At 32.6% G+C, this 25352-nt stretch overlaps 1 long non-coding RNA gene across 1 annotated transcript in view; it reads right to left on the reverse strand.

Annotated features, from left to right (window-relative positions):
- LOC140611668 (uncharacterized) overlaps nt 1–21627 on the reverse strand; it is a 37767-nt gene extending 16140 nt beyond the window's left edge. The window contains exons 1-4 of the long non-coding RNA XR_012012781.1: nt 20697–21627; nt 19974–20263; nt 12772–12882; nt 10435–10537 (exon numbers count right to left, since the gene is read on the reverse strand). This is a non-coding gene — a long non-coding RNA (uncharacterized lncRNA). The remainder of the gene's footprint in view (nt 1–10434; nt 10538–12771; nt 12883–19973; nt 20264–20696) is intronic.
- Between the last annotated feature and the right edge of the window lie 3725 nt (nt 21628–25352).

The raw sequence follows: 25352 nt of genomic DNA on the forward strand, positions 1-25352 counted from the left end.
CAGTATATACATAGGATATTTCTCAATTGAGTCAGAGTGAATCCATTTTAATTTAAATATTAAAATTGTAATTATAATGAAGTGAATACATCCTCCTTACAGATGTAATAGCTGACACTCCCACATGCTTTATAAGAGAATACCTATTTTCCAGAAGCTTAATTAACAAAGCACATTGTCATTTATGTTTCAGGTCTAGATAGGGACTGGATACCCTTCCAGCAGCAAAAGCTCTTTTTCTGGCCTTACTTTGATTAGTGTGAGCAGGACCTGCAGTTTTCAATCATTTTCCCTTTAACCTACAAGAGTCTTCATATTTATATTTATACTCAAAGTGAGTTTCTTGTAGGTGGAATACAGTGGGTTTTGTTTCAGATCTCCATTTTCCACCATCATGAAATGCAGAGTTATTCCAGTAGAGAGGAGTTAGTGGTGATGGATGTTTCAGTGCAATGCTGCTTGTATTATAGTATTTGTTATATTATGTCTTGAAGAATAATCTGTGATATGTATACTGCCATAGAGTAAATAGAACTGTGATTTATGATTCACCATTTACATAACTATTTTAATATGCTACCTTCTATCCTGCTTTAATGCATTCCAAAGAAAATTAATCCTATTCTCCTCTACATTTATTCTTCTTTTTGCATTATGGGCCATGGAGGGATTCTTAAACAGAAATTATGGGGCTCTATGATATATTCCTGATGCTGTGTTCACTTCTTCCTTCCTAATATTTGGTCTCAGAACAACAGTGAACTTAAAGATGAAATGGCAAATTTCTTACTTTCAGGTATCTCCCATATTTATACATGTGATATTTTAGGTAAAGATGGGAAGAGGGCATGGCAAATAATCCTGTGTATTATAAAACACTCTGTTTTTCTGTATCCATTTCTAATTGCTAAGTTCAGGCAGTGCAGATTCACTGAATGAGAAAAGATTTTTTCAGCACATTTCATGAAAAATTTTCAAATTTCTAACCTATATTTTTCATTAAATTAATTACGGAAAACTTCTTAGAAGATTAATATTCTTGTTACAAAAACACTATTTTAGAAAAAGGCTGAGGAATTCCATTATTTGGACAAAATAATAAAGATAAAGAACTTATTAATAAAGTAGCAGATTTTTTTTTCTCAAAACAATGTTACTAACACTATGCAACATTTAATCTCCAGATATTGAAGACAATTTTCTTTAGAGAAAGATGCTCAATTAACCTCATAGGAAATATTTGACATGCGATGTACAATTCATTCAGGTTGAGTAATTAAACTTCAGTTTACACCAGTATTATAGAATGACAGTGATTTTCCCTACATTTTCAAAATTGGCCATTTATGATTAGTTCACAAGTGTTTAAGGTTTCATTATTTATGTAAACTAGATGTTTCATATTACATAAAATATTTGTTAATATAATATGTCATATACATGTTAACTGTGATTAAAATAAGTTTTTATCTTAAGGACCACTGTGGTGTTCCTTCTTTATGCCAAAAATGTACAGGATGTAAAATATACTGAGAAATATTTAGTACTTTGCTTAGAGCAGTTTAGAAAATGTGTTTATGTGTTGATTGTTTGATTTTACAGGCTTGATTTTGATGTCCACTTTAACTCATTTATTTTATTAATATTTAATATTATTAATATTTAATTGATTAATAAAAATAAAAATATTTGATTCATTAATAATTTCAACCCATACACATAGGATATAATGATACATTTTGCTCATTGGCTTATAATAAAAAAGTAAAACATAATCAATTAAATTAATAATTATAATGTCACAGTATGGCCAGCCTGTGCCTAACCATCACTAGTTTTGAGGAACTATTACTTGAGGAAAACCATTCCATTTCTAAAAATCTGTTGGTAATTACCACCAATGCCTATATACACACAATTTTTAATAGACATCATTCTTAGCATCTGTTTCCCTTCAAGTTTATTTTTAAGGACCAAGGAGGAAAACCAGCATGTAGCACATTTCTTGCATGTGAGCCATTTCTTTTACCTTACTGTTATTTGTTCTACTTAAATATATTAATTTACCCTAAACTTCTTTAATCAGATAAGATTAACTCAATATTTCAGTTATGGCCTGTTTCAAACAGACTAATATTGTTGCATCAATTCTAAATATGTTTATATTACGATAATAGTAAATTAAGCAATAAAGTCCATAGTAATCCCATTTGACTTTTCTCTGAAAAATGAGGAAGTTTTCCTTAAATATTCTCATTTTCACTAATATTTAAGAAAAACAATATCAACAACTTACCTGTGTTATTCGATTATTATTCCTTAGTATTGAAAATATGTATTTTCTTTTACTTTCCATTATTAGATCAAGCTCTCAGTAGAAGTATGGAACAAGTTAAAAGCTCAGAAAATATAAACCTTAAATCAATTATATACATCAATGATTAATAAAATGACTGCAATTTAAATTACCAAATAACACGAATTTATTTATACATTTATTCATAACATGAAATAATCTAATGAAATATATAATCCTAAATCCATTTTGGACCAAACTAGTTATATTGGCATTTTAATCATGGTATAGTTTGATCACACTGTATTAAAAACTAATTTAACTTTTTCAGTATTCACAAAACTCGTGTTTTATTCTGACAATGATAAATGGTTAAAATACTCTACATAGAGTGACATACCACATTGCACGAGGATAAATCATCAAGTTGGTCAGTTATAAAGTGTGAAAAATTCTTCCATTATATTTATTATAATTATCAACTTGTTATTAATGTTATAGTTGCTGTTTAGTGAATACTTGCTAAAACTACAGTTAGAACAAAGTAGCAGATATAATACAGAGTGCCCTAAGCCAGGGATAATAACATCGATAGAGAGACTTTTTCAGTTCTTAGAGATGAAGAGAAGGGTCATAATGAATATTCATGAAGATGCCAAGTTGTTAATGCCAATAAATGAAAGAGATTAGGTCTGTGAAAAACTGGAAAACACATTTATCCTCTAAAGGAGATAACCAGTGCTTAGCTAGCTAAATTTTAAACATTTTTTAACTTTTTTTTTTTTTTCATTTTTTAACTTTTTAATTCTCATTTTGCTGTCATGGAGTTATGAAAACAAGTGAAGTATATGGGCCAAATTAATATGTATATTTGAAGTAGTCTACTTTGCCAATTTCCCTGTTGTAAAACTTCCAATATGGCCAATTTAAATTTGTCAGTGAAATTTGTCAAGGTGATGTCACTGATCATGGGATTGAGAAAAGTTGCATACAATCATTCCTCACAAGCATGTAAAATTCATCTTCAGCATACCACTCACATAGGCCACAGGCTTGCTACCTCAGCTTTAACAAGTTTTTTGATCATCCACAAGCACCAAGAAGTCTACCAAAGGGGGCGTCTATGTATATATTGGTACAACCAGTAACATTTTAACTTTCTCTTTACTTCGTTCACCCTCCTTGATCTCATTGCCTATGTTCTAATTCATATTCGCTTCTTGTTTTTCTATACTTGCTGCCCTACTCCTTCCCACCTGTTCCAAAACTTGCATTTATGGTGACTGGTACCTTTTCATTTCTCTAGGTCATTTTATCCAATACAGAGTTTCCTGTGTTTGGTTCTTTCTGCTCCCACAAACACTCGAGACAGTCCTGCCTCTCTTCTAGTCCTGAGCCCAGTTCCAGATTCTCCCAGACTTTGCTCAGGAGAAGACAAAAGAAAAATACATACAGTTTTCCACTGGAAACATAGTATTTGTTATTACCACACTGGAATGAATACCCTAACAAAGCTATGCACTAAGTATTATAAAAATGTGTAAAAGTGGCATCTAAATGATCTGAGGTAGTTAGTAAAGGAGGGAGAAGACACTTCAGGAAGAAATTGGGAGGTCAACATCTTCATGGAAAAGACTACTAACATTAGACCACATGATGAATCATTAAAAGTACCTTCACCATTTATAGACAGTGACTATAAGACATCTCAAATCCCAATTCTATCATGAAAAAAGAACACACACACACATACACACACACACACACATACATGCCACAAGAGAGATGTTCAACTTGGCTTTGTTGGGCTTGGCTTTAAAACAAATCTCTAAAAAGGTGGAAGTACATAGAAAATTATAAATAAAGAACTGAGCAAATTTTCCATATTGTTTTATAATTCTCAATGAGAAAGGGACATACACTTCTTGTGCTTGAGTGGGATTGAAAAACCAAGTGAAGGAAATTGCAAAATCATTACACACAGAGGAATGAGGACAGAGAAAAAAACTCTCATTACACAGATACGCGTACACGCATGTAATTCAAAATGAACCCACAAACCAAACACTATTATTCTAAAACACAGAACGAAATCTTAGGCAGCCAAAACAGCAGTCTAAATATGAGATTCTTGGAGCAAAACATAATTTCCCAGTCACGTCTAGCAAAATCTTTAAAAAATACACTTAAATGGTTAATATGAATTTCATTTACAAAAGGAAAAACCCAAACTGGGGCCCTACAAAGAATGAATTTGGAACTATGACTATATAACAGGAGCAGGCTAATCCAGTTTTTCTTAATGTGTTCACTTTTAGTCCACGGATTATCTGTATCGTACCATGAGCCCTAAAGAGAAAGTAAATGTCCAGATTTCTGCATGTCCAACTCTCCCCTCACTGCCCCAGGACTTTGAGAATCTAAATATCCAGGAGTGAAGCCCAGAGTCTTCATTTTCTATATATTATCTAAGGATATTTTTTGCTTCATTTCCCTCACCATAAGAACTAAATCAACTAAAGGTAAATCACACAATTTAAATGCCAGCTCCTTTCTCCATAATTAGCACTTGGTAGGAAGTAGGAAGTATTACCTGAACACTAAAAGTACTTCACTGAGGTTCAATGAGAGACAGAATGTCATGGTGGCTATGAAGCTTTGGAAGGAACCAGATCTAGGTTCAAATGCTGGCTTCCGTAATAACTACATATGTAAGCATGACATATTATTTAATCTCCTTGAACTTGAGTTTTCGCCACATGGAAAATGGAGATAATACCATGTCACATATTTGTGGTGGAGATTAAATGCAGCCACAAAAGGAGAGTCTTCAGAATAGATCTGACACATTCTAGGTACTTGATACATGATCAGGATTATGATGATTGTTCTATGATTCTTCCTCTCCTTTACCTTTGTTACTCTTAGGATCTGAAGAGGATATTAGAGAAACAAAGGATGAAAAGAGATTACTGGGAAAAAATAAATAGTAATGTATCTGATGTTAATGAGAATATATAGAATGAGGAATACAATGATATTGCAAACTTAAACTGTGGCTGATATTACAGACCTAAACTTGGCAATGCCATATTTAGGACCAAATCTTAGGAATTTCATGTACAACCACCAACACTATTTCTAAGTCTATTTTTAGGGTAATTCACATATTCGCATAGAAATCGGTTCAGCTGTGTTTGTTATAACCTAGATATAAATGATCAAAGTCAGAATTAATCTGAGTAACTATCAAGGGAAAATAAGCAAATAAAATCTGGTATTGTCACTTTATTTTGTCAGTGGACTCCACTAAAAGATCACCGGGGTCCTACCTGTAGTTGAATGAACTGCATGTGCAGTTGACCCTTGAATAATGTAAAAGTTAGAGGCACCAATCCTCTGAGCAGTTGAAAACCCACGTGTAATTTTTGACTTTTCAAAAACTTAACTACAAATAGCCTATGTTGACTAGAAGTCTCACCAATAACATAAAACTTGAGTCAACACAAATTTTGTATGTTACATGCATGTTCCATATACTGTATTCTTACAATAAAGTAAGGAAGAGAAAGAAAATGTAATTAAGAAAATCATAAGGAATAGAAGGGGCTCTTGGGTGGCTCAGTTGCTTAAGCGGTTTGGTTTCAGCTCAGGTCATGAGCTGAGAGTCATAAGATCAAGCCCCGCCTTAGGCTTCATCCACATTCATTGCAAAGTCTGGTTGAGTTTCTCTCTCCCTCTGCCTCTTCCCCCCACTCACGTGCTCTCTCTCTTTAAAATAAAGAAATAAATCTTAAAAAAAAAGAAAATCAAAAGGAAAAGACATCTATAGGTTATGCAGTGTTTATTGAAAAAAGTTCACATGTGTAATTCCACCCACACAGTTCACACCTGTGTTATTCAAGAGGCAACTGTATTGCTAATTGCACGCAGCTAGACAAATTACACTGTGCAAAACTGTGCAGCATCTAATTAGAATACATGGAGGGGAATCTCACTTGATTTGGGTCTTTGAGATTATTTAGGGGAGGGTTCAAGAAAACTGAGCTTTGTTTCAATTTAAAAGTTGTTAGAAAGCAGGAGTAATTCTATCATTTGCTATCTTAATAAATCTTTCAGTAGGACTAGCATAAGAAACTGTAATTGGTGAAGGAGCATTCACTTATACCAACCAGAAGAGTTGTACATTTTGGGTTTTTATAATTTGCGTCATATATGGATTGATTCTTTCAGTACTCAGACTCTTTGCCTTCCTTCCTCACAGTCACAGTGTGTCCTTAATTGATGTTGATGTTCTATGAATTTTTTTTTTTTTTATGAAATTGTCAACATTTAAAAGAAAGACCTCAGGCTTAGCTCTGAGGGCTTAGGTCAGCACTTGGATGTCTGCTTTGCTCTTTCTTACATAAAATAAAATATGGAAGCTAGAAGAAAAGGGAAGTACACATGTGAGCTTCTACTTATTGTAGCTCCTCCTCCTCTTATAATTTTAACTCTTCCTGTTTTAAAAATCTCGTGTCCTAGTGCACTCTCACTCTGCTGTAGTTCTCTGGTCCCGATCTTGCTAATTTCAATTAATTTCTATTAACTTTGGTTTTTGGTTTCTTTTCTCTCATGTTTGATAAAAAAAAAATTTTGCTTTAATGTTTAGTGTTTGAGTCTAAGCTAGTTAATATATAGCACTTTCTTTGGGTGGCAGGTTAGTAATAATGTGCTGGCTGTTTTTATTCAAAATTAATTTGAGAGACACCATAGATCTATCTTGGGTACTTTGATTTGGTTGTATAATGAATATCTTAGCAGATGGTAAGAAATTTTTTACTTAATTAGACATATTAAGAATAATTAAATGACTTTGACTTTGAAAATGATATTGCTCTTGTCTTCAGTGGTTCTCATACGCATATAAACTAATTGATTAATAGGGAAGAAGACAGGCCACCTGCACATACACAGTGTAACAATCCGTGAATGCCCGTATCTGTGCCTTGGATTTTGCACACACACACACACACACACACACACAGGAACATGTGTGTGCACACCATTTTTCCAAATTTGAGATAATTGTTAAATATATTGAACCATTACCAATATTAGAAAATATCAAAGGAGGCAGAGATCTAGCATAGTACAATCTAAAAACATTTCCGTGGGAAAAAAAAAATTTCTCACTGTTCACTTTACTTGCTAACCTTCTAGCATCTAATTCCTAGATACATAAAAAATGTCAAGTCTTAAGTAAGTTAAGACTGTGTAGTGCACACAGCTGTGATTTAATTACTAACAGTGATATTGTAAAAATTATTAATATGATGTTCTCTTTTTGTACTTTCAAATACGTAACCTTCTTTATCTGTTCAGGAGTACTTGAGTATTTGCTACAGAAGGAACACACATAAGAAGATCAAGGTAGGGGATCCCTGGGTGGCGCAGCAGTTTGGCGCCTGCCTTTGGCCCAGGGCGCGATCCTGGAGACCCGGGATCGAATCCCACATCGGGCTCCCGGTGCATGGAGCCTGCTTCTCCCTCTGCCTGTGTCTCTGCCTCTCTCTCTCTCTCTGTGACTATCATAAATAAATTAAAAAAAAAAATTAAAAAAAAAAAAAAGAAGATCAAGGTAACATAACTACAGGATAAAAAAGATTAGCATTATTTTTCCCATTCCAAATAAGGTAGTTTCTCCTCAAAAAATTAATGACAATTTGTTTCTCACTTCATTCATAAAACCTTGCTTCCAAATTTGTCTGATTGGGCAAGCACTAGTGGCACATGACTTTTACAAACTTGAAATATGCCTAAATTAATATGTGCTATAAGTGTAAAATTTGAAATATCTAATATAAAAAAGTATATTAAATACATCATTAATAGTTTCTTATATTGATTGTATTCTGAAATATTCATTTCGATTAAATAAAATATATTGTTGAAATAAAATGTACCTAATTATTAATCTATCCATTAAATATAAAATCACATATATTGGTCCCATTATATTTTTATTCGACAGCACTTGTCTAGACTGCAAATCACCTTTATAAGGTACAGAAGGGGAAAGGAAAGTAAAAGGAACTTCAGAACCTGAAGGAGCAAGACAGATACCCTCTCTGTTGGTAGGATTGAGATAAGGAGAAAGAAGAGGTAAGAATGAGAAAAAGAATAGCAAGGTGTAGGGAAAACACATGTAGAGGCACATATCTATCCCTACTAACATTTAAATCTTCTATTAGGAAGAGAACGAGGTGTGAAGGTCATGGAGGGAGAAGAGAAGCGACACAATTGTTTAAATTATAAGGTCAGGCTCATTTAGTACTTTGTTATTTTTACTTGTACAGGCCCTAAAGCATGCTGGGGCACCTGGGTGGCTCAGTGGTTGAGCATTTGCCTTTGGCTCAGGTCATGATCCCGGGGTCCTGGGGTAGAGTCCCGCATCAGGCCCCCTGCATGGAGCCTGCTTGCTTCTCCCTCTGCCTGTGTCTCTGCCTCTGTCTCTCTGTGTCTCTAATGAATAAATGAATAAAATACTTTTTTTAAAAAAGGAAGAAACTGGACATTTTAGAACATATGGTGTAACAACTGAAGGGACTACCCTCTGCACTCTCCACCAGGGCTTGTGGTTGGGTTTCTTGCTTGTATAATTTTTAGTGACTGGGTAGACTGGGTTAATGAAATCTGTTTGTCCTTTACTGACAATGTTAAGCCTTTGATGTCACTCCACAGGCTTGTGCAGCTTCCAGTCACCTTCGGAATATCAGTGGTATGTATTGATAGGGCTCTCTCTCTCTCTCTCTCTTTCTCTGGTCACATTGGGCTGTTAAGCTCCACTGGTCAGTGGGCAGATTCCTCAATGTTTCAGCAATTCCTGTGGAATCAGTTGCTTTACAAATTAATACAATCAAATTTTGGCTCTTTCTGAGGTCCCTGGTTGATCCTATCCTCACTCCGGGAAAGCTCTCTACAGCCACCTGCTTACCTGGCTCTCTTCCACAAACTAGCCAGTTTATGGCATGGATTGTATCTTTAGTAAACCCACAAATCTCCTCCTGTCAATTTTCACCACATTCCACTGTTTTAGAAAGTTTTAAAGATTGACATTTTTCACTTAATAATATGTATTAAAGGCTCCTCCTTGCCTTCTCCTGAATTTATAGCTCATTTGTTTTTAGCACCAAATAATAATAGTCCACAGTCTAGATTTACCAGTTTACTTATCTGTTTACCTAATGAATTGCTTCCATGTTTTGCCAATTTTTAATAAAACTACTAAAACCATCTATGTGCAGTTTTTAGGTGAACATAAACTTTCAACTCCTTTGAGTAAATAGCAAGGCTTGTGATTGCTGGATTACATATGGTAAGACTATTTTTTTTTTATGAGTTTGCTAAACTATCTTCCAAAATGGTTGTGCTATTTTGCATTCTTACAAGCACCAAATGAGAGTTCCTGTTGCTCCACATCATTGCTAGGGTTAGTATTGTCAATGTTCTGGAATTTGGCCATTCTAATAAATGTGTAGTGGTATCTCACTGTTGTTTTATTTCACTATTCTCTAATGACATATGATGTTGAGAATCTTTTCATATGCATATTTGGCATCTGTATATATATTTACTGAAGTGTCTGCCCCGGTCTTTTCTCATTTTTAATCAGGTTGTTTTCTTATTTTTGAATTAGAGTTCTTTGTATATTTTGGATAAGAGTCCCTTATCAGATATGTTTTGCAAATATTTTCTCCCATTCAGAGGCTTGTCTTCTCATTTTCCTAATAGCGTTTTTCGCAGAGCATAATTTTTTTTAATTTTTAATAAAATAACTGCTATTTAAAAATAATGAAAAAAATAATAATTTTTTTAAATTTTTAATAAAATAACTGCTATTTAAAAATAATGAAAAAAAATATTTTCATCTCTGCCTCTCTGTGTGTGTGTGTCTCTCATGAATAAATAAATAAAATCTTTAAAATTTTTTTTCATCACTTTCTCTGGTAAGTGGGTCAGTGTGGCTCCTTATGTTGTCATGCCAGAAGTTGATATCTGAGATAGACTTTCTATATCATGAAATTAATGACTATGAAAATAGTAAACTATAAACTATTCCACAGCAGAAAAAAAATCTGTTAATAATAAGTACTTACATATTTTATTATATATCCACATATTTCAATGCTGAGGGAATATAAAATTATCTGTAGAGAAGTCCAGATTATATCCTTCTAGGTTCTAAACCCAAATTTGTATCTGGAAAAAGCAACAAGAAACTTAAAGAATAGAAAGGCTTTTTCAGGAATGCAAAATTAATGAGAAGTAAATGTACTGAAACATTTGGGCAGTCATCTGTATACTGCACTTCACTGTAAACTAAGCATAAAAAGAATACGTTGGGATAAATAATATAAAATGCTCAAATATATTAACACATGTATAAATAGTTACACACACCTCTATCTATATCTATACAATCTACCTCTATCTACATCTATACAATCTATCTGTATAGAGAGATTTTCCACCTCTTTTCCCTAAGTTTTTATTTAAAAACCAGTAAGTTAGTATTACAGTGTAATATTCATTTCAGGTGTACAATTTAGCGTGATTCAGCACTTCCTTCACAAGTGCACTCCTAATCCCCATCACCTACTTCACCCATCTCCTCTCACCCACCTTCCTTCTGGTAACCATAAGTTTGTTCTCTATAGTTAAGAGTCCATTTTCTTGGTTTGCCTCTTTTTTTCCATGTTTATTTTTTTTTGTTTGTTTCTTCAATTCCACAAATGAGTGAAATCCTGTGATATTTGCCTTTCTCCGACTGACTTATTTTGCTTAACATAATACACACTAGCTCTATACACATCATTGCAAACAGCGAGATTTCATTCTTTTTTATGGCTGAATAATATTGCATTATATATATGTATATGGAATGGAATAGATATAGATAGATGATGATGATGATGATGAAGATAGATGATAGATAGAGAGATAGATAGATAGATGATAGATAGATCTACCACCTTTCTTTATCCATTCATCAGTCAATGGACCCTTGGGTTCTTTCCATAATTTGGCTATTGTGGATAATGCTGCTATAAATATTGTGGTGCATGTTTCCCTTCAGATCAGTATTTTGTATCCTTTTGGTAAATACCTAGTAATGCAATAGCTGGATCTTAAGGTAGTTCCATTTTTAACTTTTTGGGGGGATCTCCACACTGTTTTCCAGATTGGCTATACCAGTGTGTATTCCCATCAACGGTGTAAGAGGGTTTCCCTTTTTCCACTTGCTCCCAAACACCTGTTGTTTCCTGTTTTGTTGATTTCAGCCATTCCAACTGATGTGAGATGATATCTCATTGTAGTTTTGATTTGTATTTCCTGATGATGAGTAACGTTGATCATCTTTTCATGTGTGGAACGGATTTTCTCTTGATGAGTGACTTAGCATATCTTTTTTTCTTTCTTTCTCTTCAAAACATATTCAGAAATTCCTTTAAGTATGCTATCTTTGATAAACTTTTGAAATATACCATAATAATAAATATCCAAGCATAGGTCCACAGATAGAGTCTCTCATTTCTGTAATTGATTAATTATGCCCATCTGCCAGCAAAAAAAGAGTGTCTAAGAACATTTCTTTAATAGCAAGTATAATATTAAGTAGTTATAAGCCTTGGGCAAAGACAAAAAGCAAACTATTTCCACTTTTTCTCTCCAAAGTAAACTTGCTAATAATTTCTTATATAAAAACATAGAGAATGTCATTAAAACTGTATGATTACCTAAAAAATGTTCTGTTCCTTAATTTAGCTTGCCATAATACATACAACTGATATATTTTAAATAATTTCCTTTTTTAAATTATTGTCAGTAGTATTTAGGATATATCTACACTAAGAATTTCTTCTGTTCTATTTTTTGGTTTGGATAAATATTATATTTAATTATGTCTTGTCACTTTTGCCATCAAGTACTATAGAAATTTATGTATATATATATATACATACACATTATTTTAGTTGATTATATTATTAATACTATACATTGATATTTTTATAACTCAACTGTTTGATATTATTATATTTTACATGCCTTAAGATGCCTAGATCGTATTACATCTTTTCAAATTATCCCACGTTGTTGGTAAATTAGGAAAATTCCAATTTATTGTTATAATGAACACTGTTGCAATAAATTTCTTGTAGATCTTTTCATTCACATAATTGTTTCCTTAGGTTATATTTCTGAAGTGCTATTTCTTACTCATTTTTAAGGCTTTTACAACTCATTACCAAATTGCCTTCCAAAAAGGTCATACCAATTTATACTCTCATATTAATACAGTGTGAAGAAGACACTTTTTATGTTTTTAATTAGGAGGTTAATTGGCAGATGCTTTCTATAGTATAAGGAAAAGGAAAGTAACCAGTAATTCTAAATTAAAGGAAAAATGTATGCTATAGCTTATGTGTGATTACCATAGGATTTTCTTCTTATAACCCAGGATGCGGAGATTAGAAATAAGTCCAAAGTTATATAGTCCCATTCCTTCATTTTTTTCTTCTGAGAATGGTAAATTGATAAACTCACTACAGAAAAGAAAAACTTTTGTAATATTCTGTAGTTTAAGCTGTTGTTCAGTGGGTAAAATGTTAAAGTATTCAAGATGAATAAGCTCTAGAGATCTGCTATACAACATACCATCTATGGTTAACGACACTGTATTGTACACTTAAAAATTTGTTAAAAGGGTAATCTCATGTTAAGTGTTAGTACTGCAATAAAATATTAAATTAAATTAAAAAATTAATACCAAAGGGGCTGGAAGAAACTTTTTGGGATGATCAATATGTTCGCTAATTTGATGATGATGATAGTTTTGTGGGTTTACACATGTCTATGCTTATTAAATTGTATTAAATATGTGCAGTTTTTGTATATTTATTATATTTCAATAAAGCTCTTTAAGATATGGTGTATAAGTAAGAAACATCAAAATTTATACCTCTATATCTAATTTGATGAACAGTAGCTATATAATCTAATCCCCTTTTCTACTCAAGAAAACATATGGGAATGCCAATGCATGCTCAGCGAAGCTTTTATGTACATACTATTGATTCCATTGAAATATACATATTTATGGAAAATTTCATCTCTAAATCCTTACACATGTTCTGATCTTTCACAATCTGGTGGATTGCTCGAGGCAGATTAGACAAATAGATTCATCAGGACAAGAGACCATTAATAGGTTTTACCACTACTGAAGATACCACGATATAATTTCCTCATGATTAAGCTTAATTTTAGGAATTGCTACCTTGCCATATCTGGTTTAAGTGATCTGTTTAAATTTGGTCTTATATTCAACATAGCAGTTTGCATTTCTTCAGTTTATTTTTATAAATATATCATTGTTTATATGTTTGCATTCTAATGTAAAACTAGCGTATAAAACACAAAAATCAATGTATTAGAAATATATCAACCAATTTCATTTTACTTTTATTTTTTAGAGAGAGAGTGCACAAGGCAGGGCAAGAGGTAGACAGAGAGGGAAAGAGGGAAAGAGAAAGTAAGCAGGCTCCACAGTTAATGCAGAGCCCAATGTGGGGCTCGATCTCACAACCCTGAGATCATGAGTTATCTGAGACCAAATCAAGAGTTAGAGGCTTGCCAACTGAATCACCCAGATGTCTCACCAGCTGATTTTATTTCAATAAATAATTTTCCTATGTTCAGAATTCTAAGTTAAGAGCGATGCACTCTACCATATAATAGAGGTCAAGAGTCTGAGCTTTGGACATCTCTTTGTGACTTAGGCAAAGTCATCAATTCAACCTGTGGTAAATTGGTATATATGTATGCATGTATATATAAGCACAAAATCCAGATAGCAACTGAGATCTATATATACATCTCAGTCATTTTTGTGAGCATATATATATTTGTTGCTATCAAGATTTAATGAAACAATATTTCTGAAATATTTGGTATAATGAATGCCTGGTACAGTTAAGCATTCACAAGTGTTAGTTATGGTTATTTTCTGCATGTTCATTATAAAATAATTTATCATAAATTGTTAAAAATGCTATATAACATGTTGTAATAGAAGTATTATATTCCTTATTATCATGTTGAGTTTTACTAGAGATATCAATTCTCATTTGTATTTGCTATTATGAATATTAAATAAAACCAAAGGAGATTTATTTACATATGGCATATTTTAACTTTCTAAATGTAAGGGAAAACCTTTTGTCAAATACTGCATTTCTATAAATACTTTAAAACCTTTTTTTTTTTTTTTACCAAGAAAGGGAGTTAAAGGGATTCAATATATTTGAGAAAAGAAAATAAGCGCTAAGAAAATGTGGCACAGAATGGTTCTGACATGTATATTATCTTACCTGGAATCATTTCATTATGGGGTCTAAAAAAATAGCTGTTCTTTGGGACCGAGTGAATATAGCTCTAATTTCAGCTTCTAATTTCAGGTTCTCATATATAATTACTCTCTCTATGAGTGTAGAGTGGAGGGTTTTCTGTTACCTTGGGTATGAGCTTTAATTTAAATCCTCAGATTTCCAAAATTCTAATTTAAACTGCAGAGCAGCACAGCTATGATCAGATTGTTCTCTTGCAAATGGGGTTTATAATTTGCGAATCCCAAATGAAACAAATCATTTAGCAGAACTCAAAGAAGCCAGTTAGTCTATGCTTTATTTTTTTTTTCTTTTACAAAATGAAAGTAAAGAAAACCTTAAATACTGTTCTGAGAACCTAATCAAGAAAAACTACAGAGTTAGTCTTGAATTATATGCCCAATGGCAATTTAAATCCAATCCTTTGGAGAAATATTAGTAAGTTATAGAAATGGCAAATTGGGACAGTCTGAAAACTTTAGTGTCATGTAGCTGATTTTCATGGTTTATAAAAATGGAAGAGAAAGGACCTTTCTTTTATAGATTATATCACACAAGTTTGATGCCATTGCTACTGTAGTAGGAAAGAATTCTCTATTCCCCATATGCAATTCTCAAGGATTTCTAAAATGACAGATATAGAAAATTACTAGTTATTTGCAATTGTCTTCTCTCTTACTCTATTCTCCATTTCCCCAAAGTCACTGGCCCTAAAGCTGGTGAGAAGAACAATCTAACCAGATAGAGAGAGTCAGGGAAAATGTCTTTACAGTCAGAATGTGAGTTCAGAAGTGTGAAGAAAGAAAGGTCAAAACCAAATCAGGAAACAGTTTTCAAGTCCTTTTAAGAGTGAAGTTGGAGCACTTCTACCCCATGTGGGCTTTAGGTAGAGGTTAGTTGACATAAAGATGTCAAGATAAACATACTGCCCTAATCCTAGCTTACCTCCCTTGGTGATATAGTTCAAGACTTCAATATTGATAATGGAAAGTTATTGCACAAACTGAATCTTTTTGAAGATGAATAGTTGTTATCACAAATACTACTCTGGTCTGTATAAAATCTACTATATCTTCAATTGCTTCAAGTGCTAGAAATTTCTTAAGTAGTAGCACAGATTTTGAAAATGTTAGAAAAAGCATTCATTTTGATCATTTAAAAATATAAAGCAAGCTGCCAAGTTTTTGGTAGTATGAAGGGAAAAAGCAAAAATATAAGCGAGATAAACATGCTAAGAAGTAGCTACACGTGAACAGAATTTTTAATCAGTAAGATTTATCTTGATTATCTTATTATGAATAGGCCAAAGAAAGAGCTGTCAAATTACAAATATGGTAGAAACAGAGTCAGATTAAGTTTATAACTTGCATACTTTCTTGTGACACAGACAGAGGGAGAAGCAGGCTCCATATATGGAGCCCGATGTGGGACTCGATTCTGGGGGCCCAGGATCACACCCTGGGGTGAAGGCAGGGCCCAAACCTCTGAGCCACCCGGGCTGCCCTATGGCTCCAGTTCTGTTTTTAGTAAGAATTGGGATGATTTTTCCAGTTAAAGATATTTGATTATCCAGGTAAACAAATTAAATAGTTGAATACATCTGATGACCCATAATGGTGAAGACAAACATTTATCAAGCCCAACCAGGCAGACCTTGAAAGCTTCATTAATTATGTAAGTGTTGACATCTAAGTGGAGTAAGATCTGTGAGTAAGTGAGACAAAAGCAAGAATCATAAAATACGGAGCGTGGTGGAAAATTTGTACCAAATCTATGTTAATGGAAAATTTTAAAGGGGTCTAAGTCTCTAGTAAAGGATTAGCAGAATTTATGAAAGTGATGTAGATCTCACTTACCATGTCATGACGCAATACTATATTATACTTGAAGGATATAAAAAAAATGGATAGAGGGTAGTTAAATAGACAGATTGCCTTGTTGCAAGAAGACAAATTCAAGATGTCAAATTTCTGTAGCTATATGTATTTTAAGAAATCTGTTGCTCTTCAGAAATTTCAGCCCTGAGTGCATGAGAAATGTTACATAATTTGAATCTCCTGGGCTGATAAGGTGAAAGATAAAGAAAAATGTCCAGATAATCTACAAGGAGCTTAATATGTGTGGGTTGTAGATGGGATAGTTTTATACTTTCTATTTTCATTTTATCTATATTATATGTATGCTGTATGAAGGCTTTTACAGCCAATTTCTCTTAGAATTCAGAATGAAGGAAAAACAAACAAACTAAAACTAATCTGCCCAAAAAGAAAAAAAATGAATGTTTTTCCTCTTGGCTATCAGGACTAAGCACATGCTTTTTATTCCTTACTCTACTCTGACGTCTTAGTCCAGAATGTTCTATGCTTTCCCTTCCTTACTGAACTACTTAGTTTATTCTTTCCTCAATTTTACAAAATATTGATTTACTCATGTAAAAATGAAGAAGAGTTATTTTAGGCACAGTGCATTTATAAAATATAACAATTAATTAGCAACCAAGAGCTATTTCTAAATTAAAGGTAGAGGCCCTACGTAGGGATTAGATGGAATTTTTGAACATATTCATTTAAGTTGTAAGTGTGCATGTTCACAAAGGTTAAAATGGCGGCAGGAGTTCATTATATATAAATATATATAATGTATATAAGTATATATATATATATATATACACACACATATATATATTTAATAGGTAGACTTGCCTATGGATGATGTCTTTGAATTACTGTTATGTTTAATCAAAGCTATTATGAATTATTCCACTACACACATAATATATAATCAAGTACTCTTGTGAATCAGCTTGGTTAGAAATATTCCTGATAATACTTTATGCAATATGAGGACCTTCAAATTAGCAATAATGGGGAAGAAATGGTTATTAATCTTTGATCATGATGGGGCCTTTGGTCAAGCTGTAGCGATTTCTTAATAATCTAATTCAAATTTCAATCACTTGTTTTCAAATTATTAAATCAATTGATTGAACATAGACAAAGAGAATCAGAGCAAAGAAAAACTAAAGATGGGCATTCTCCAATTGTTCAAGTATTGACATTTTCATCAGTATGATTGGTTCTATTTACTACTAACGCACTAATGCAGCTCTTTTAAAATACTCCATGACAGATAGCCAAATTAAAAATATACACAGTTTATGACATTCAAAGATAACCTATTCTTTAATAAACAATACAATTAGACCTTAGAATCAGTAGCCTAAAAAAGATATTCCTTTCCTTAAGAGAGAAGGGGAAATTACTCCTACTTTTAGTAGACAGTGCCTCCCTAGGGAATTACCATGATGTATACTTTATTTATCCAATCAGTAGTTTGGATTCATTTGTCTTCTTTTCCTACTTTTTCTCTAATCCTAAGAAATATAACATTTGAAGTCTGGGCCACTATGGAAATATGCTTGAGAAATTAAGAAGAGTAATAAGTAAATGGATTAGCCCAGAAAAATCAGTTCTAGGTGCCTATTGTACCCTTCTCTGATGACTTTAACCCCTGAGTTAGCTCCCTCTCTTAATTCATCATTCTTTTGATGTCATACATTGGGGATAGAATCCCACTCAGGAGGTGTGGTCTCTCTGCCTCAAATATCACCAACATACCCCTTTGCAACTCCATGGGGATGTTATTGTTACTTAGGGAGAATTCCAAACATTATCTATAAAAACTCCACATGGTTAAGGCTGCAGCAGATGTGAAAGATGCTAAAATTCAATGTTTTAGGCCTCTACCAGACTATTATTGTATATAAAGTTAAGTAATTCTTATGATAAATTCTGGCAAATGAGAAAACTAACAAGAAAAAGGAGGAGAAAGAGAATGATTTAGAAAAGAATCTCCCCATAATACTTTCATCATTACTCACTTCAGTTTATTTTTAAAATTTTATCTATTTATTCATGAGACACACACACACACACACACACACACACACAGGCAGAGACATAGGCATACCTAGAAGCAGGCTCCCCACAAGAAGCCCCATGCAGGACTTGATCCCGGACTCTGGGATCACGCCCTGAGCTGAAGGCAGACGCTCAACCACTGAGCCACCCAGGCATCCCTAATTACTTCAGTTTAAATAAAAATGTAAAAAGTATCTCAACAAAATTTGCCACACTAAAATGTGGTGATGAAGACAAGTGAGTGAATTTGTCACTTTTACTACAATATACTGAGCGAATTTTGATCGAGATTAAATTAAATATATAGCTCCATTTATGATTAATGTATATAAGATTTTAGCAAAGCTTTCCAATCCAGTAATTTGATAAAATGTGTCAGTTATTTAGACATTCTATTTCTCTAATATATTGCAATTTTCTATACAGATGTCTTACACATATTTTGTTAGATCTATCTGTTAGATATTGTTAGATCTATCAGTTGTTAGATTTCAGTGTTTGATATTTTGATGCTACGAAATACATTTGGCTTGTAAATTGAGTGTGCCAAATCATTCTTATTGATATCTAGAAATGCAAGGTTTTCTACTGACCTTGTATCTGCACCCCCAAATAAACTAATTACAATGACTTTTTACATCTACTTCTATGATATATGTAACTTTATTTCTCTATTATCTCTCATTGCACTGACTAGGGTATCTGAAATACTGTTGAATTGCAATAATAGCAAACACAGATTTTGTGGTCTCCTTATTGAATTAAAGGAATAGCATATTCAATATTTTACTACTTACTGTATCTATTGATTTTGTTTTTTACTGTATGTAAATATCTTTAATTAGGCTAATGAGGTTGTCTTCTAATCCTGGTTTGTAATTTTTAAAATTTATGTATTTATGTATGTATTTATGTATGTATGTATGTATTTATTTAAAGATTTATGCATTTATTCATGAGAGACAGAGACAAAGGCAGAGACATAGGCAGAGGGAGAAGCAGGCTTCCTGCAGAGAGCCCAATATGGGACTGGATCTTCGATCCCCTGACCCAAAAGCAGATGCTCCACTGCTGAGCCACCCAGGAGTCCCTGGTTTGTAATTTTTTAGAGGATAATTGGATAATGGTTTTTTTAAGTGCTTGTTTTACATCTTCTCATAATCATATGATTTATATATCACATTCTGACATATTGATTCATTGATTTTACATGTGAAACAAATGTGCAGTTCCCAAAAGTAACCCATCCTCATTGTCACACACCTTCAATCTCTTGTATTACTGAATAGAGTTTGCTTATGTTGGTTTAGGATTTCTAAATTTACATACCTGAGAAACAGTTGCTTCTATTTTTTTATGAAGACTTTATTTATTTATCCATGAGAGATACAGAGAAGCAGAGACATAGGCAGAGGGAGAAGCAGGCTCCATGCAGGGAGCCCGACGTGGGACTCGATCCGGGACTCCAGGATCACGCCCTGGGCTGAAGGCGGCACTAAACTGCTGAGCCACCCGGGCTGCCCGAAAGAGTTGCTTCTAATTGTTCTTTATTTGTAATGCACTTGTAAGGTTATAGTATCAAGATCCGTATAAACTTCTTAAATCATTGTGTTGTTCATCTGAAAATAATGTAGCATTTTGTGTCAATAATATTCAATTTTTTAAAAAAGAGGGAGAAATATCGGTTTGCCTCATAAAGTGAGTTGAAAATATTTTAACCTTTGGTAGTATCAATAAAATACAGATATGTTGTAATTTCTTTCTGGAATTTGGTAAGACTCATTAGTAAAAACCATAATCTCAGTATATTTCTGATATTTCAACTTATACATTTAAACTGGCAGAAAACAGTTCCAACTTTTCATTTCATTTGTAATTTTGTTAATGGTGCTTTGTGTTTTGGAATTCTTTTTCCATTTCACATATGTAATTATCATTTAATAATTATTGATAAAAAAACAAAAAAAAACAAAAAAAACAAAAACAAAAAAATAGTTATTAATAATATATCATTTATTCTCTTTAATGTCTGCAGGATTTATTTTTACTTACAGTAATTTTACATCTGTGCCCTCTGTCTCATGTACATGAAATCTTACTCTATCACCCCTCTCAGCATTTATTGATCCATTTTATTTGTTTGCTTTAATAACTTTGCCATTCTTGGGTTTCATGCAATAACGTTAACAGAATGTCTCTATTCAAGTTCCGAAAATCACAGTGATATAAAGGATGTACACAAATCCATAAATTACCATCACTTGCATCCTAAAAAAAATAGATATAGACTATTAAAATATATATAAATGATCCATATGCAGGATGATAAACAGTACAATCCAGTAGATGCTAGAGCCCAGAGATAGGGAGAGTAGGGCAGAAAATCCAAAGTATATGCAGAATAGAAGAGATATGTTCAGGAAACATGGATGGGAGAGCATAGATGAGCTCTCCCCAGGAAGAATGAAATTACATACATAATTAGTAATACTGAGGAAAAGGTTGACATCTGAAAGATTAACATTTTGGCTATGAGACATAGGGAGGAAAGCATCTGGAAGACTGTATGATCCCAGGGGTTGCCTCAAAGAGCTGTCTTTTTAAAGAAGAAGGTGACAATTTAGAAAAAGGTGGTAACTCTCCAGATTTGGTTGAGAGGAGAAAAAAAAAAAAAAAACAAATCAAGGAAAGCCAGAAGACTTGAAGAAACAAAGAGAATTGAGAAATCTGAAGACAAATCAAAGAACATCTCCCACACTGTGAAGAAATATGGCTATCCATCTCAAAAGCTCAAGTATTTTCTATATTTAACTGTTATTTTTACTTCAGGCACAAATATTGTAAGAAATGGACAGAAAATGGAGGGACATATGCATTCAGGAAGGGACCATGACTTGTTATTTACTGGCTTATCCCCACCATTCACTTACCAAACATAGCTGATACATTGTGGAGACTGAGTAAACATGTATTTATTAAAGACCTTGTATTAAAATGATTGATAATAGATTATTTAAACAAAGTATTTAATTTAAAATACCTGGAATAAAATCAAGAGATGCTTTTAGGATTCACTAAAGAAATGAAAATTACTTAAAACTACTAAAAGATCAGCCTTCAAAAAAAAAAAATAAAATAAAAAAAATAAAAGATCAGCCTTCAAGAAAGTCTTTATCATTCAGGACACACATATGGTTGAAATTTTTTTAAAAAAAGATCAATTTAAGCAGTTTTTAAAAAATCATTACATTAAAAAATGATCGATATATGATGAAAAGTTAATAATTAATTTCCTCCTAAGCCCTTAATAAGAATTTGAAACAATGTTAAGAAAGGAGTAGATGAATCAAACTATGAATTATTTGAGACTACCCAAAACCATTCATCAAACCATTGTGGAATTTTTATGGTGCTTTTCACAGGCTCTGTAATTTTTTACTTATGTCACATTAATAATTTAAAAGATGTGAAATCTATATTGATTTTGAAAAATTTGAATTAATTTTCCTTCTTATCTTTATACATAATTTACCCATAATCGGTATAAATGTGTGCCAAATATATTTACATAAAAACATATTCAAAATTAAGATTTAATTCTTTGGGAAAATATTTATCTTAGAAAGAGTAAAATTCAAGACATGTTGTATAATGCATTGTACAAGGAACCAAGGAGCTTCATTTTAACACATTTCAACTTCCCTAAGCACCACTCACCACTTACTGAATGGAAATAACTTTTACAGAAAAGTGTTCTAAATTGTATATTTCAAAATAACATGTTATATATTACAAGTTATGGAAAGTAGAAGTAAAGGTGGATGAGACACGAGAGGACAAAGAAAGAAGTTCCACACCTCTTATGCCCAAAAGAGCATTTGTTGTAATCTTAGTATACATTTACACAGATATCAAGTCACAAGCCTGAAAGCACAAAGATTATAGTAGTTAAGGAGAATTTTAAAATTGAAGAAAGTAAGAAGATAAAGGTAGAAAAATGTATATCAATTTTTACTGCATAACTGCCAACCACAAGCTTTGAGTGGCATGGAACACTGAAAGTTTATTTCAAAAGTGTGTGTTGCTGGATAGTGGCAGAGCAACTATGCTAATGAAGTCTTCATTACAGGTCCTGGACCGAAGGAACAGCAGCAAACCCTGGGAAACTTTTCTCATGGTGATATCACAAACACAGGAGTACATGAGTACATGCTCCGTTGTCCTAACAATTTCAACAGCAACAAAAAAAATTAATCTAAATCCTGCATTAAAGAATTTTTTTTATTATGAGTATGTGTTGGATTGCATCAAATTATTTTTCTGCACAATTAAGTTCGTTAAATGATTTTTCTGCTGATTTATTTTCTACCATTTCATCACTTTCCAGTCATGGGTACAAACCCAATACAATATAATCTAGTAATCATTTTTATATATTGCTCATTTCCATTTGCTAATATTTTAGTAATATTTGTGTCTTATCTCCTTCATGGGATTGGCTTAGAGATTTCTCTTTCTCTACAATTCTTTGTGGAGTTTGGAATCAAGGTTATTCAATCTTCATAAAATGCTTTGGGGTATTTAAATAACATAGCACTCTAATCTAGCAAAGGTAATAGGAATATACAATAAGATGTGTCAAAGTTATTGATCTAAAGACATCTTTTGATTCAAAATTTTGTTTTTTTAATACTATCCATAAGATTTATATAAAGTATTAAAATTTTAAGAAAATTTATTTTTTCTGTAAGTGTATCTCACATTTAACAGCAGAAAAGGCAACAAACACATTTATAATATGACAGAGCTACAAACAAGGCATGATCCCGGGGTCCTAGGATGAAGCCCCACATTGGGCTCCCTGCATGGAGCCTGCTTCTCCCTCTGCTTATGTCTCTGCCTCTCTCTATATCTCTAGTGAATAAATAAATAAAATCTTTAAAAAATAAAATAAAATAAAATAAAATCTGTATATTGATTAATAACTCACTTCCACAACAGAATTACAAGATGCAGGATTCATGTGTGTAAGTGTGTGTATTCATATTATGTATGTTCTTATATATAAAGTATATATGTATCTACATACATATGTAAAAATATACATATAACCATAAAATCAAGTAAGGCATTCCCATGTGGACATCTAAGTAAAAGTTATTCTACAGTTACAAACAGCACTAGTCACAGTCTCCTAGGACAGGACAGAGAGGTAAACTGCAATGGGTCAAAAGTAAGCCTTTCAGTGAATAAAAATGTTCTATATTGGGCAGCCCAGGTGGCTCAGCAGTTTACTGCCGACTTCAGCCCAGGACGTGATCCTGGGGACCCAGGATCAAGTCCCACATTGGGCTCTCTGCATGGGGCATGGCTCTCCCTCTGCCTGTGTCTCTGCCCCTCTCTCTCTCTCCTGAATAAATAAATAAAATCTTAAAAAATATGTTCTAAATCATAATAGGGGTTCCCATTACATGGGTATAGACGTTCATCTAAACTCATTAAATAAAATAAGTAGAAGTTATTATTTATAAGTTATACTTCAATAAAATTAATTACAAATCGAATTTATTTTTTGGAGTTTATTAGCTAGTAATTAACCAGAACCTCTAGTTAAGTTAGTGGCAGTGTTTTTTTGAGGGGTATAGCATGTGATGAAGGGTATTTAAGAAGATGTATTGATTGAGGATGTCCTTATCATACAAATTATTATTATAGGAGTCCTCTAGGTAACATCAATTAATAAATTTTATTTGGCCAAATTTGCATACACTCAGGGAATTTGATAGCAATTGAATTCAACAAAATTAACTTGAATAGTATGTTATGAAACTCTGTTGGAAATACCACTTCATGCTAGGAAGGTAGCTTATCTTCCACACATTATAGAAGCCAAAAAAAAAAAAAAGAAAAAAAAAAAAAGAAACTTGGTCACACTGAAACAGAAGAATTCTATAGGAAAAACAAATACCCTCTAACTTACAATCTCATCTCACTTTTCTGGCCCTCAGTAGTAATTAACTTTCAAAACAAGTTACCATCCACCAGATTAAATAACAGCATTCTAAGCTTATCTATCATTAAAATAAACCAATGGCTTATATTTATATTTATTTATGATTAAAATAGATAGTGTAACATCATTATCTTTGAAAATCAAAGTGAACATGAATACCTTTTAGTATAATTTGATGCCCTAGAGATTGATCAATGAGTCTACCATGCAAATTACAAATAAAGAAGGAAAGTGGGCCAGGCTAAACAATTTAGTATTCTTGTGTAGGTAAATAAAATTGCTCAAAAAAAAAAAAACTTGAAAATATCACACAGAAAACTTATTTGTCATGTCTTTGGGCTGTTTAAATCAGAAGTCCATGAACTCTCTCTGTAAACAATAGCAAAATCCCTAGAAAAAGCAGAGACTAAATATATTTTAAGCTTTGGGGGCTATCTTGTATCTATTACCTTTTTCAAGTTGGCCATTGTAGTGTGAAAACACATAAATAAATAAATAAATAAATAACAAATAAATATTAATATATTTTCAGACTTTCCTCTAGCAACTCATTTTCTATCTCCTTTTTGTGTTTGTTTCAGTTATATCGATTTCCTTTTTTTTTTTTAAAGATTTTATTTATTCATTCATGAGAGACAGAGAGAGAGAGAGGCAGAGACATAGGCAGAGGGAGGAGCAGGCTCCATGCAGGGAGC

This window comes from Canis lupus, chromosome 20 (genome assembly GCF_048164855.1).
Source record: "Canis lupus baileyi chromosome 20, mCanLup2.hap1, whole genome shotgun sequence".
NCBI classification, from domain to species: domain Eukaryota; kingdom Metazoa; phylum Chordata; class Mammalia; order Carnivora; family Canidae; genus Canis; species Canis lupus.